The following is a 14,980-nucleotide window of genomic DNA, read 5'->3' on the forward strand; positions in this document are numbered from 1 at the left end:
TAAGGGTGCAGTCCTGACCAACTTTCCAGCACCGGCGTAGCTGTGTCAGTGGGGCATGTGCTGCATCCTGCAGATGAGAGGCAGTCCTGGAGGCCTCCTCAAGGTAGGGCAATGTTTGTTCCCTTACCTCAGAGTTGCATTGCCCTTATGTCAGTGCTGGAAAGTTGGTTAGGATTGCAGCCTAACTTTTGTTGCAGCTGCTCTGATCCAGTGGCTCCTGTGGGCCACTGATGGCTCTTGGGACTAAAGCATGTAGTGTATATGTGTGGCAGAGGCCTGAAGGGATCCCACACGCGCCTAGCCTCTTCCTCTTCCCCTGAGGCATGGCAGGTCACTGCATCAGCTTCTTTATCAGGGCTTCTTCTGGCTCCGTTTTATTTTAACATTTGTCCCTTGTCTTTTGAAAAATTGGAAACTTATCTACGATCAGTCCTGGGCTCGCCTCCCTGCCAGCTGCCCCCTCTCCAACCCGTTCCTTCCCTTCTTCTCATTTATTTCTGACAGGCATCATGTAGCAAATTCCTAATTTGACGAGCTAGATATATCTTGCAGGCAAAAATAAAATGGGGGGGGGGAGAGAGAAAAAGAGCAAAGCAGAAGGAAGCAGAGATGTGCTGCTACAATTTAGTTCTTGCTTCTGCACTCCCCACTTCCCTGGAGACGGATAGCGAAGATTAAAAATACCCCAAACTCGGGGAAAATTTAAAAAAAACAAAACGAGAAAAAAAAAATCCCCATTGTCCATTCTTCCAGAAATGGAAAGGGCAGTGCTTGGGAGAAGCTTGTGCTCTGCTCAACAAGGGATACAGAACTGAATTTAGACATAAGAGCAAGAAGGGTTAGGGTGGTATAGGACAGGCTGTCTGGCTTAGAGCTCACTCTGTGTCTAAAGCTGCAATCCTGACCAATTTGCCAGCACTGACATAAGGGCAATGCAACTCCAAGGTAAGGGAACAAACATTGCCCTACCTTGAGGAGGCCTCCGTGGCTGCCCCCCAACAGGAGGATGCAGCACATGCCCCACTGGCACAGCTATGCCAGTGCTAGAAAGCTGATTAGGATTGCGTCCTAATTCTCAAAGTGGGTAACACTTTGCTAATCATGCTGCCCTTATTCCTTCAAATAAGGGCGGTTCAGTGTGGACAAAAACGTTTTTCAACCCTTTGGGAATACTTGGGAAGATACTTTGGTGAGCTTCCACGGTAAAAAGAATTCTCGAAAGGTGCACTTGGAAGGTAGCGACAATACAGACCTCTTCAAATGCCATTCTGGACCTGACTCAGCCCAATCCTGAGCTGCCCAGCACACGGGGCTGCCATGGTGCCAGAAATGGCTGCTGTGACATCCTGAGTGCACCAGGCAGCCACCGGTGGCTCCTTGGGGGAAGGGGACATTTGTACCTTTCTCTCAGGTATGGAAAGTATCCCTTTAATGGGGCTCTTTAGCCAGTGCAGAGTCAAGACACCTTGTGTCAGGCCAAGCCTCTGGATCCAGTGGACCCTCTGGATATAGGGCTCTGGATCCAGTGGAGCAGAGTTCCACCAGGTCATCAAACTTCTGTCTACCTGTCTTCAATGCCCCAATCACATGCTCCAAAGTACCTGAATTGCCTGATAAAGTTTGGAGCATGCCCCAATAGGATGGCTGACCTTTAGCCATTCTTGCCATGGCTCTGTGTCACATTCACTCGTGTTTAACTTACAATTTTACGTGTTAAAATACTGAGAGTCAATTTGCCAGGCTGCAAATTGTCCAGAAAGATACCAGTAGATTCCAGCCTCTCTTCTTGCTATCCTCCACACCCAATAGTTCTGCCATTGAAGGTGAAGCTGCAGGAATGTCTCCGGGCCCCATGAAACAGTGGCCGGTCCCACTAGGAGTCACAGTGTTCCAGGAGAAGGGGCATCTTGCAACCCTAGAGAGTAACTCTACAGAGTACTGAAAGGTCTCTTTGCACATGCCGGCAATGTGTGACTCCTGTCTCTGCTCCCTGTGGCTGTCTCCTCAGGTTTCCTTCCTTCTCCCCCTATCAGGCACATGGACTTTGCTTGGCAAACTACTACTGAGTAGGGCTGCTAAATAAAGCTGACAAGTTCCATACCCGGAGCACTAAGCAAGTCTGAAAGACACCATGTGCTGCTCATTCAGCTCCCAGCTATGAATTGATATCTTCCTTCTCACTCTCTGCATTTCCCACTAAGCTCAGCACTTTTCCCCCCTTCTTGCTGGCAGTTACCCTGGAGTTTCCCAGCCCTGGTAGTTTCCTTCACTTTCAGTCACATGCTCAAGGGAGTCACGGGCTAAGTGGAATCTCTGGGTCCCTGTGGGGTTAATGGAGAGCCCGCACCACTTATTCCCTGCAAGGTTGGCAATCTTCAGTCTCGAAAGACTATGGTATAAGCCTACAGCACCCGGTATTCCCAGGCGGTCTCCCATCCAAGTACTAACCAGGCCTGACCCTGCTTAGCTTCTGAGATCAGACGAGATCGGGCATCTGCAGGGTGACAGTTGCAAGAGCAACGAAAGATCCTTGTTTGCCGGGTCCTCCCAGTTGAGCGGCAAAGGGCAGCTGCCCAATCTGCCCATAGCCTTACAAGAGACTTCAGCATCTCTTTCCAGCCTTGCCCATTCCTCTATTAATTCCTTTTACTTCACCGTCTTTCCCATTGCCTCACTTGCCTTTCCTTGTCTCTGCTTTGCCTTCCCTTTCACTCTTGCTCATCCTAGTTCATTCCTCCTATCTTTCTCCCATAGTCCTTGCTCTCTCACTCTCTCTCTCCCCCACACATACTCATGTTCTCCCTCTTCACTCACCTTGCCACTCCTTTCGTTCTTGTCCCTCCTCATTCTTTCCTCCTTCCACTCTCTCAAGCTGTCGTCCTTGCCTCTCTCTTCACCTGCCCCTTTCCCTATCCTTTGTGCCCGCTTGATCCCCCAATGAGCGGCTGCCTCATTGGCCCTTTTAACCCTGCCCATGCTACCCATCCAGTGATGCCTGGTGCCACAGCAGTCAAGCCCCTGCCATGACCTCCCACTTCTCTTCACATTTTGGGCACCTGCCTCTGACTTCACAGGGTTCAACTCCATTCCCCTAAGCTCCAGAACGGTTCTGTTGGAACTGCTCATTAGATCCTAACAGTGTGGGTTCTCCTGAATTCCCTGTCTGATTTTGGCCCTTCCTTATGCAGCACGAGTGGCTTGCACAGTGATTAGACAGCAGCAAGAGAATTTCTTTAATTTGCTCTTTAAATGATAATATTAGTGCTGTTTTACATGGTTATGACCATGTAACATCCTGCTTTACATGGTTATGACCTGTTTGAAATGCGTTCTTGGGGGCCAGATGGAACTCTTGACCCTACTTACTCTGTTTACATCTGTGGAGTGTTGGTACATGTGACATACACCAGTTTGGTCAAGAGAGCAGTGCATCTTCTTGCTCTACTTCCTTCCCATACCAGATTTCCAGCTATAGCCCACCCACCCAGCTCTAGAGACTGACAGGCACCAGTGACCCTTGCTGGGCAGAGCACTGGATCTAGACATGGCCTCAGCCTGGCCCTGATGTCCTATGACATTGAGCCTCTACCGTGCAGAGCTCTGAAATGCTTTCATTCCATCTGAGCAAATGACGGAGCATCATTTTTGCAACATGCCCGGCAAGCAAAGATAGTCAGAGAGCATTCCAACTAATTGTGTTACCCTGAAGCACAGCTGAGCCTCAGTCAACTCCTTTTCTGGCAAAGATAATGGATGTTCATTAGAGTGCCTTTTTTTGTCCCAAGCCATGAAGGACGAGAAGGGAGGGGGGAAAGAGTGAGCAAGAGAAACGTTGGGAAAAACCAAAATAGCAATACGATGTACTTTAGGACCAGAGCTGTCTGCAAACAGGGTTGTGTTCATTGTGAGTCATTTTCCGTGGGAGCATCTGTCACTCTTGAATGTCTTCGCACTGCAGCAAGTCATTTCAGCAGTACCCAGTGAACCCCATCTGTCAGCCATTCCTCCATACCCTTCTCTATCATCGTGGGCCCTTGCATCTCACGGGCCGTGCAGAGAAGAGTCCCCAGTGAAGTCTGCAAGCCAAACAACAGGACAAATTAAATCAAAGTGCAGCTCCGGCACCCAGGGGGAAAATGCACATCAGCTTTGACTTATTGCATGGCTCCGGCTTACAAGAGAGAAGCAGCGGCTTTTGTCACTGCAAGGGGCCATGAAAAATGAATTAGGGCTGCTGCGAGGAGAGGGCAGGGAGGGGAATCTTTCATTCCAGCAATGCTGTCCTCTCTCACCTTGCAAGTATAAAGAAGAAAAGAAAAGAAAACAACTAGGCAAGAAAGGAAAAGAAGGGAAGCAAGTGAAAGTACTCCGAGTTGGTGGCAGTCGAGCTCAGTTTCGGCTTGGTTCTCCTGCATCCCTGCAGCGTGGGCAGAGGAAGGAAGGCACTTACACATGCTTGAAAAGACATCCAAGGAGAGGCCAGGAGCTGGGAACGAGGCCAAGAAGCGGTTTCTTCTTCCACTTCTTTTTCTTTAAAAAAAAAAAATGTTTTAACGAGCTATGCATCTGACAAGAGCAACCAGCAGTCCTGTTTCTTGCAGTATTTAGAGGGGCAAAAGCCCACCCACTTAAAAATCTTAGACAACCCAGTATTATTTTTAAAGCATTTATATTACTTTAAAATTTAAAGCATTTTCATATTACTTTCAGAATCAATTTATCTACAAACCCCCTTAAAAAAAAAAATCCAGAACCTAATACGGTCAAAATAAACCAATTCACAGTTAAAAGGAGCGGCAAGAAACAGCACAGCACTGGAATCCATATAAGGAGAAGAAAGAAGAAGAAGCTAATTTTTGAAGCCAAGTGAAAAAAGCAAGTTTTTGCCTGTTTTAGGGAAATAAGTAGAGACGGGCGCTCTCTCTCTCTCTCTCTCTCTCTCTCTCTCTCTCTCTCTCAACTTTTGCAATGCTATGGTGGTTATAGAAAAGACCCAACTCCTAATAGAGAGTAATATAGCCTCCTCCTAGGATAGAATTAGAGCAGGACCTCATCAGAAGACCTTGGGTGCAAAGGAAATGGACTCAAGCTGGTGGAGACATTCCCTCAGAAAATCAAGACCCACAACATTTAGGGCTTTAAAGGCCAGAACAAACACCTTGAATTTGGGCAAACAAACAGAAAGTCAGTCCAAATGCTTCAAAACCAATGATATTTGTGAATGTTGGTTCACACCTGTTAGCAGGTGGGCTGTGAATTCTTTGCTAATTTCAAGTTGGGGAAAAAAAATGTTTGCTCAGTTTATATGGATCTCAGAATTCAGATTTCTTCATGCAAAACATGAATTACCATGGTGCAGAATTGTGATTTGTTTTCCAGCACCAGAATAGTGATTTGTTTTAAGCAGCACAGCCCTGATTAAACAGTGACTGAGAAAGCTCCTAACACTAGCTAATCATTTTCCAACTTTATATCTGGCTCAGCTAATGAATAGTTTGCATCCATCCAGAGGAATTAAGTGGAAACTTCTGTTCTCTGTCTCAGTCCGATGAAGACAACAGAGTGCCATCAACCCCTCAACGCGGCTTCCAGAGGAAACATAGTTTTGATATAGGCTGCAGAAGGTGGATACAGCCAGAAATTGAACTGCCACTGGGTCCCCTCTTAATTTATTAGCACACAAGCTCTGACCCTGGTTTTGAGTGCCTGAGAGCCTTCACTGCAGGGCAAGAGGCAAAGAAGGCAACCAAGATGATGATGTTAAAAAAAATATATGGATGTCATTAAGAAGGTGCTTGCACCATTTTCGCGACAAAAGTTGTCATTAAGGACAGACTGCACATGCAGTAACCTTCACAAATCAGACAACTCGCATATCTTTGATCAGCTTAGTGTTCAGACTTGCCTCTTCCTGGGGTTTTGCTTCAGTAACAAGCAATAAAGGGCATTTACATGTCGCATAATGGAAACATATGACTGGTTTGTGCATTGCATGGAGTATTTTACAGTAGAAATGAGAATCAACTTTTAAAGTAAATAATATATAGTAATCATCATGACAATGTTCGGACGTTGGTGAGCATGCCTGCCTTTTTTACTACATCACTTTACTTGCCAGGGCAGAACAAGAAATGGAAGAACGCTGAGCAGGAAATTCCCCAGACAAACGCAAAACCTTCATGCAGTAGTTGAGGACACCAGGTTCTTTAAAGCAATGAGAAAGTTTTTTCTCATTCAGAAAAAAAGAGGCTTTTATTTCTGCCTAGGCTGTGATGTGCCTAGGAACACTTTGGCAGACTCCGTTGCTTTGACATCAGTTCCTGTTAGGGATGAGGTAAAAAGAGGCAACTTTTAGGTAGTGGTTTCTTTACATTTGGAAATTTCTCATGAAACTTGGTGGAACACACTTCATTTGGAGCAGAAACCTCCAAATAAAAAAACATTTATACCTCTTTTTTAACTAATTAAGGTGCAATCCTAACCCCTTATGTCAGTGCTCTCCAGCACTGACATAAGGGCAATGCAGCTCTGAGGGAAGGGAACAAACATTCCCTTACTTTGAAGAGGCCTCGGTGAGTGACACCCAACTGCAGGATGCAGCACATGCCCCACTGGCACCGCTATGCCAGTGCTGGAAAGCACTGACATAAGGGGTTAAGACTGCGCCCTAAGCTGTTATTGGTTCATGTTAATTTAGCATTGTTTACTCTACCAGGGTTTTGGACAGGTGTCTTCCTACCCAGAACTGCTGGAGATTGAACCTGGTTCCTTCTATAGGTTCTGCGAATGAGTTATGGCCCCTAGGCACCAGAAATCTCCAAGGCAGCTAATAATGTCATTAAGGGCGCAATCCTAACCAACTTTCCAGCTCTGGCATAGCTGTGCCAGTGGGGCATGTGCTGCATCCTGCAGTTGCGGGGGGGGCAGTCACAGAGGTCTCCTCAAGGTATGGCAATGTTTGTTCCCTTACCTCGAAGTTGCATTACACTTTTGTCGGTGCTGGAAAGTGTGTTAGGACTGCACCCTAAAAGTCCACAATTTAAAAACAAACAAAAACCCTAAAACAATGGAGAAGAAACACAGTGACAAAGAAAAAAAAACCCACCTAAATTAATAACAAATGTAAAACCAAGTAGGTTAGCATAAATGAAGTGGAACAAGATTCGGCTCTGGCTCACTTCAGTCAGGCTCCCCCAACATTCTCTGAAATGATACTGTCTTTGCTGGGCATCTAAAAACAAGCAGGGAAGAAATTACATAAACGCCATGCAGTACCAGAGCTCAATAATTTTGGTACTGTGGTTGAGTAGGAACCCCACCACCACACCTGTGCAGGTAAGGGCTTCCAGAGCAGGAAGATCTAAATGGGTGGGATCATACAGGGGAAGGCAGTTTTTCAAAGTCTGCTTTGAAGTTTCTCGTGACAGGAAATTTGATGGTGCCACTGCTTCCTGTTTCGCTCAAGTAGCATCAGTGCTATTCAGTGCTTTTTTTTGTAAAAGAAAAGGTGCAGAAACTCACAACTTGTTAATCTTTTATTTATTTATTTATTTATTTATTTATTTATTTATTTTTAAACCATTTTTTATTGGAGAAATAAAATCTTTTTTATGTGCTTCCCCCCTAAAGATGAACTTACTTCTGAGTAGACATGCATAGGATTGGGCTGTCAATCTCCACATCCCCTTCCCCCTAGCTACTTTTTCTATACATGGGGAAAAATACTGTACAGGTGCACTTGTAGCGTGTAGTATGTAGTGTGGCACTACGAGGAGAGGAAGCAGTGAATGGATTCTGAAAAATGGCTTACATGAGTTCCATGTAGTAAAATTACTCTAAGCAACTGTGCGAGTAAGAACAAAAAAGGAATTCTTACACGAGAGGGGTCCTTAGGTGCACATAGAAACAGCTACATTTGCAAACAAGCGATTAAATATGGTTTAATTCAGGTATCAGAATACTCTGTGTCTTCGGGAAGGAGCTTGGCATGCAATTGTATGTTCTCTCTGCCCTGAGCAGCTGCTGTGCATTGCTGGAGAGGAGCTGTAAACGCTGGCTGGCGGAGGGCAGGCTTGTGGGGGAAGGATGAGGAGGATCTCTGGCAAGGCTGGACAGCACGTTGTACACACGTAGAATCCCTTTTCACCTGCCCTTAGCATGCGAAAATGGGTGCAGATATATATCTCTGCCAGGATTAAGAGCCCAATCCTTGGTATGTCTACTCTGAAGTAAGTCTCGTTCTAGTCAACGGAGCTTACTTCCAGGAAAGTGCCTAGGATTGCAGCCTAAGAGCCCAATCCTATGCATGTCTACTCAGAAGTCCACTTTAGCGAATGGGGCTTACTGTGGATAGGATGGCAGCCTCAGGGCCCAATCCTGTGCCTGTCTCCTCAGAAGTCAGTCCCATTAGAGTCAATGGGGCTTCCTCCCAGTAAAGTGTAGAGAGGACTGCAGCCTCAGAGCCAAAGCCTATGGCTGTCTCCTCAGAAGTCAGTCCCACTGGAGGCAGTGGGGCTTCCTCCCAGGAAGGTGTGGAGAGGACTGCAGCCTCAGAGCCCTTCCTCTGCCTGTCTACTCAGGCTGCAAGGCTATGCACCCTTTCCCAGGAGCAAGCCCCATTGAGCACAATGAGACTTACTTCTGAGTAGACACGCCTAGGCTTGTGCTGCAGATTGGAACGTGGGCTGCACCAGCCAGCTTCCTTCCCCTCCTCCTCCGCCAAGCCAGTACCTGGGCATTCCGTGGGTGCCGCAGCCCGTCTCCCTGGCTGGCTGGCTGGCTGGCTGTTCGTCCTCCTCCTCGGCGTCGGCGTGTGTCCCCCTGCGCCCTCCACCGGCTTGGAAGCTGTGCAGGGAAGCAGAGCGTGGGGGGAGGGGAAGCGGGCTGGGCTCAGGCGAGAGCTTGGGGATGGGGCAGGAGGGGGTTGTTGTGCAGTCAGGCAGGGGCCAGGCACCCGCCCACCCTGCACCCCCCAGCACCTACCCAGCAAATGTCTCTGTTTTGCTCCCCCCCCCGGAATGCCTCCGAAGGGGAGGGGCCCCTGCAAAAAGGTGCCGGAACTCCGTCCCCCTGCGTTCCATTAGAAAAAAAGCCCTGGTGCTGTTTGGTCCTGCCTGCCTGCTGAGTTTAATTAGGCCAGCCAGGCTTACAGGCCAAGCTTCCTTGCTGATCTTCGTTGACTCTCATGTTTTTTGTTTTTCCGACTCTGTCCCCACTTTTAAGTAAGTTCTCGCCTTATCAAGCGCGGGTCTTCCTTTTGCTCCTGCCGCACAGCTCACTCCTGCATTTCATAGCTCTGCTACATAGTGGGATCAAGAGGATAGCCACCTAGATCTTACCCTGGAGGCCAGAGCTCAGTCTCATATGTTTTCGGGATGCGGAACTGATGCTGCCCTTTGCTGTGACTTTTTGTTTCTCTTCCCTGCTGTACTGCAGACTGGAAAAAATATAATACCAGCTCTCCGAGCTGCCTCTTTCCTTAATCCTTCTCCCTGTAACCCACACTTGTAGAAAAGAAAATTGGCATTTATTCAATTAGTTTGCTTATAAGTTAAAGAGACTCATTCGAAGGTCTGTCTGTATGAAGTTCTTTTTTAGTCCTTTTATTTCTGCATAGATATGTTTGTGTATGTGCACGCACAAATAACAAAATGCTGGTGTATTTTTTTTTTTCTCCTAACATGTAGGTGAGAAATTTTTCTGCATTCTTCTGCACAAATTTCCATTAATAAGCGGTGTTTTCAAGTGCATGTCTACATCAACCAGCACTATGTGCTGCTTTGAAAAGTGATGAGCCGTTTTAACAAATGCTTTAACAAATCTCGGCTGATTATCATTTTATTTTTAATTGGGAGGGGAGCTTGTGCAGAAACCGGGAACCAGAAGGACCAAAGTATTCATCCTGCTTTATTCCATTCTTACACTACTGACAGAGCTGGTGCAGCTCTCAGTAGCAGCATAATACCTCCAGAATGTAGAATAGAGTCAATCAGGGGGCTTGTCCAAGGTTTTAGTTTGGCATGCCATTGCCAGGTGGTTCCTGCCCTTTGGCTGAACAAGATTACCAGCTTTGGTGAGTCACCTTCGTATCATGGCATCCTTGACTCACAGGCTAGCTGTACGTAGAACACCCCTGCAGCTCCTGACACCTGCCTGTCTCCTGTCTCTCCAAGCCAATATCAGTCCTCTATCCACAGCAGTGGTTTTCAAACTTCTTAGCGCTGGGATCCTATTTTTAGAATGACAATCTGTTGGGATCTACCAGAAGGGATGTAATTAACATGGAAGTGATGTCATGGCCAGGAGTGACATCATCAAGCAGGAACATTTTTTAACACCCCATAGGGCAAAATCAAATCTAATTAATTCATTAAGTGAGCAAATTAAAAGTTTACAATAAGTATCCATTTTAAAAAAAATATTTAAAATAAAGAACCCTCCTAACCCTCCCAAGCAGTTCCTGATCTTTTTAGATTTAGAGACCTTTATTGGCATTAAAGTTCCTGATCTGTTTTTTTGAAAATTCCTGAACATCTGGAGTCCCGAAGTCTGCGATCCTGTCCACACTTACCTGCGAGTAAGTCCCATTGACTATCATTGTTAAAAGCATATACATAGTAGCCTGTTCAAAGTCCAGATCTGTACTTTTTGCAGATGCAGTCACATACCATTGTCGCATCAAGTCTTATAGATTAAGAATAAAATACACATTGAATTGAATGGGGACCCACCTGAAATTGACTCAAGACCCACCTAGTGGGTCCCAACCCTCAGTTTGAGAAATGTTGCATTATAGCACAGTAGATTGGGGGGGGGGGGGTTGTCATTTCACGCAAAGAAGCACGAAGCTGATGTGGGTGGTGGGCTGCTTGGGATGAGATGGACCAAGGCAAGGTTAGTTTGTAGGGGAAAGGGATCTTTTGCACTTGATTGAAGGTCTGAAAGCAGCTGGCTTGGGGGGGGGCGAGTTGCACAGTGGAAGACAGTGAGTTTCACCTAAGAATAGATGAGCTCCAGGATGTTGGAAGAAAAGAGCTGTCAATCAGTCACTTCTAGTAGAATGGGCAGCAGGTAGATTTCAGTAAAAGAAATTAGCATAAATATTTCTTCACTGAGAAGAGAAGCAAAGAAATACCTTGTTTGACTAGTCACAGCAGGCGTCTTCTAAGGTCTTTGAAATGTTGTGCGTTTGTGCAAAGGACAGCAACCTCCTCACCATCAAATTTCAATGGACAATTTACCATGCTTCATTTCAGTGACATCCTGAAGGCTCAGAATAGGTCACAATAAATTAAGAGAATAAAAGCCCAGTTCTATCCTTCCTCCCCCACCCCCAGCGATACGGCAGCGTCAGAATGGCTACCACTGTATGCTATGGTGAGGGGAAGTTGCAGAAGTCTCTTCTGGGTAAGGGGCTGGTTCTTCACTTACTTGAGAGTAAACCTCTGTAGCACAGGAAGGTCTACTCAGACCTGTGCTAGCTAAGTACCTGGTGCAGGTCTGCGTGGAAATGGCTACCACTGTATCCAGTGGCATCACTGGGGTCGCTGGAGGTCTCCTTAGGAAAAGGGGACTTTTGTCTGCATTGGCTGTTTTGCCAGAGCCTCCGTGCTCTTGAGAGCCTCCGTGTTGAGTTTTGCAACCATGGAGGATAGGATTTGGCAGAGCAGGGTTCTGCAGGTCCCACCCCGTTCCCTTCCCAGTTCCTCCCCCACCCTACCCCACCCTCCTTCCACACTGGAATGCTTCCCCCCTGCCCCCAAGGCCCTCAACGCCGCCCGGAGCTCTTATCATGCTCCAGGTGGCGTCCGTCTGGCACTGGGCTCAGTGCTGGCGCTGAATCCTTTCTGCTTGTCACAGATGTGCCTTACAGGACGTTTGCAACACCCAATGCTGACACTGGAGCTCAGCGCCAGCGCTGGCCCACAATAAGATTGAGCCCTGAGTATCTGATGTGGCACAAGTTCTGTACGTTATGTGCTCACTGAACATGCTTTGGGTAAAGAGGTGGGACTAGGGCAGCAGATCACTATTTGGAAACTAGAGGCAACCCCCTCTCTCTCAGTAGTCCCACAACAGGATTAAAGCATTCAGTGGCATAGCTAGTGAGACGCAGGGGGTCCATCGCCCTGGGTACCAACCCTTGAAGGGGTGCCTTTAGGAGACCTGAGGCCCGCTGTCTCCCTCAGAGGCCCTCAGAAGGCCTCCAGGAGACCTTATAAGTCCGGTTCTCAGCAAAAACCAGAAGTGCTTTTTGGGCACCCCGGCAAAGGCCTTCTGAGGCCCAGGGGGTATATGAGGTATGGAGGGATGTCAGTAATTTTTGGGACTTAGATACCAGATTCCCTAGCTATGCCACTGGAAGCATTCAAATGAATGCTTTTCATTTGAAAACAGGATGAGGATTGTAGAACAGGATTAGACTGTAATACAAGAAAGAGTGTCAGAAAGCACTGCTTTGCGGAACCATCATTTTATTTAGAAAAATGTACACTTAAATTCAAGCATTCCAAACTGGGTCAACATTACTTTACCTAGATAGATTGGGGGGGGGGGGGAAGAGAACAGGAATTTTTAATTTACTTTTTTCTTGGTTGAGCCCAATTGTGGTCAATACAGTGCTATACCTGGCACTTTGCTAGGATCTTTTACTCTCTTAATAACTACCCTGGACATAGAACTGCATATTCCCCGTACAGAAATCTCCAGCAGACACGTCCAACCCAACCCCAAAAGCGACACAGCAAAAAGCGAAATTGAATGGGAAAGTTCTGCTGAAGCCAATTTAATGAACTGTATGAGAGGCTGTGTGTTTGCGAGGGTGGAAGGGAGGGGGGAAGAGAGAGCATTGTTCCCGCTTAACCAAGCGAGGAGCTATGATTGGCAGACATGGCACAGAAGAATTTGGGATAAGCAGTGAATATCAAATGCCCTCTGTTCCTGCAAGCTAATCCCCAAGTCCTTTCCCCTATCCTTACCTGGCTGTCTAAGCATTTCTCGGGTGGATGAGAATGAGAGGAAGAATTTGGAAACATTATATTGTTGAGCTACCCACTGGACATAGACTATAATATCCACAACTTTGAATTGGACCTGCTCACAGTGATGACTAACTGTCCTTGTTGTCCTCTGCTGCCCAATGAATTGTTGCTGGAAGTTGCATGATAGTTGCAGATAAGAGAACAAATGATAAACCCCAAGAATACCAGATTTCTTGTAGTTTTTGCCCCATAATTTATGCTACTGGTAGATCCAGAGTAGAATGTCTCCTCTGAAATGCCCCCTTTTTTTGCTGGAAGGAAGAAAATTATATTCAGGATTAGAGATCTAGCTGTCCAGAAAGGCCAGGACTATAACGCTTAATATTTGTGTTTGTTTTATTTACTTTCTAGATTTGTAACCCGCCTTTTAGCTACCCAGTTTTGAAAGTGACATAGAATATTGTTCCACATACTTTTCTTCCCATTTTAGTGCACTTGCCATAGGGGAATGGCACCCTCTTGTTCCAGTCTTATTGGACTACATGCAGGAATTTCTGAATTAGTCCAAAATAGTGTTATGATCATAAGAACATAAGAAGAGCCCTGCTGGGCCGAGGCTAAAGGCCCAGGTAGTCCAGCTTCCTGTATCTCACAGCGGCCCACCAGATGCCTCAGGGCCCAGTCCTATCCAACTTTCCAGTGCCAGTGCAACTGCAATGTAGCCCAAATGTTCCCTTACTTTGAGGAGGCCTCCATAACTACCCTCCCACCACAGGATGAAGCACACACCCCATTGGCACAGCTACACCAGGCCTGATAATTTGGATAGGATTTGGCCCACAGGGAGCACACAAAACAACAAGAGACCTGCATCCTGGTGCAGGGTTACATTTTCCCTCTTAAGAACATAAGAACAGCCCCACTGGATCAGGCCATAGGCCCATCAGCTTCCTGTATCTCACAGCGGCCCACCAAATGCCCCAGGGAGCACACCAGATAACAAGAGACCTCATCCTGGTGCCCTCCCTTGCATCTGGCATTCTGACATAACCCATTTCTAAAATCAGGAGGTTGCGCATACACATCATGGCTTGTACCCCTTAATGGATTTTTCCTCCAGAAACTTGTCCAATCCCCTTTTAAAGGCGTCCAGGCCAGTCGCCATCACCACATCCTGTGGCAAGGAGTTCCACAGACCGACCACACACTGAGTAAAGAAATATTTTCTTTTGTCTGTCCTAACCCGCCCAACACTCAATTTTAGTGGATGTCCCCTGGTTCTGGTATTATGTGAGAGTGTAAAGAGCATCTCCCTATCCACTCTGTCCATCCCCTGCATAATTTTGTATGTCTCAATCATGTCCTCCCTCAGGCGTCTCTTTTCTAGGCTGAAGAGGCCCAAACGCCGTAGCCTTTCCTCATAAGGAAGGTGCCCCAGCCCCGTAATCATCTTAGTCTTGGGGGGGGGGGATAGGGGTTAGGGGTACCAGTGGCATCGCTAGGGGGTGCAGGGGGTCGGACCGCACTGGGTGACGCACAAGAGGGGGGTGATGCGCACTGGGAGGGTGACGCGCTATAATCGTGGTGGTCAGGAGTAATACCATCATGTTATATACCGTTGGGTGCAGAATTTCAAGCTGAGTGCAATGCAAAAAGACAGAAATGAAATATCACTTTTCTATCAAAACAAAAAATGCATGGAGCCTAATGGAAAGTGAAACCAAGCCATATCACGCGTTTACTCATGAGTAGGTGAACGTGCCTTCATCCATCTGAAAGAGCAGGCTGAGAGGAATCCAATAACACCAGAATGGTCCTGATCCAATGAATGTAGCCCCAAAAAAGCACGCGAGAAGGAGGTCCCTCCCTCCAAGCTGACGAATGTATTGAGCCCTATGGAAAGCAAAAATAAGCCACAAGGTCGCGTTTACTCATGAGTAAGCAAACATGCCTTGGCTCCTGGGCAGGTCAGGCAAAGGGAAATGTGAGGCCACCAGAAT

At 46.9% G+C, this 14,980-nt stretch overlaps 1 protein-coding gene and 1 pseudogene across 2 annotated transcripts in view; one reads left to right on the top strand and one right to left on the bottom strand.

Moving 5' to 3' along the window:
- The window catches only part of NTM (neurotrimin), a 346,259-nt gene that overhangs the window by 269,138 nt on the left and 62,141 nt on the right, over positions 1 to 14,980 (top strand). The gene's annotated exons all lie outside the window — the stretch shown is intronic.
- LOC136662699 (5S ribosomal RNA) lies at positions 2,400 to 2,516 on the bottom strand (annotated as a pseudogene).

The sequence above is a fragment of the Tiliqua scincoides genome, chromosome 11 (genome assembly GCF_035046505.1).
Source record: "Tiliqua scincoides isolate rTilSci1 chromosome 11, rTilSci1.hap2, whole genome shotgun sequence".
NCBI lineage: Eukaryota > Metazoa > Chordata > Lepidosauria > Squamata > Scincidae > Tiliqua > Tiliqua scincoides.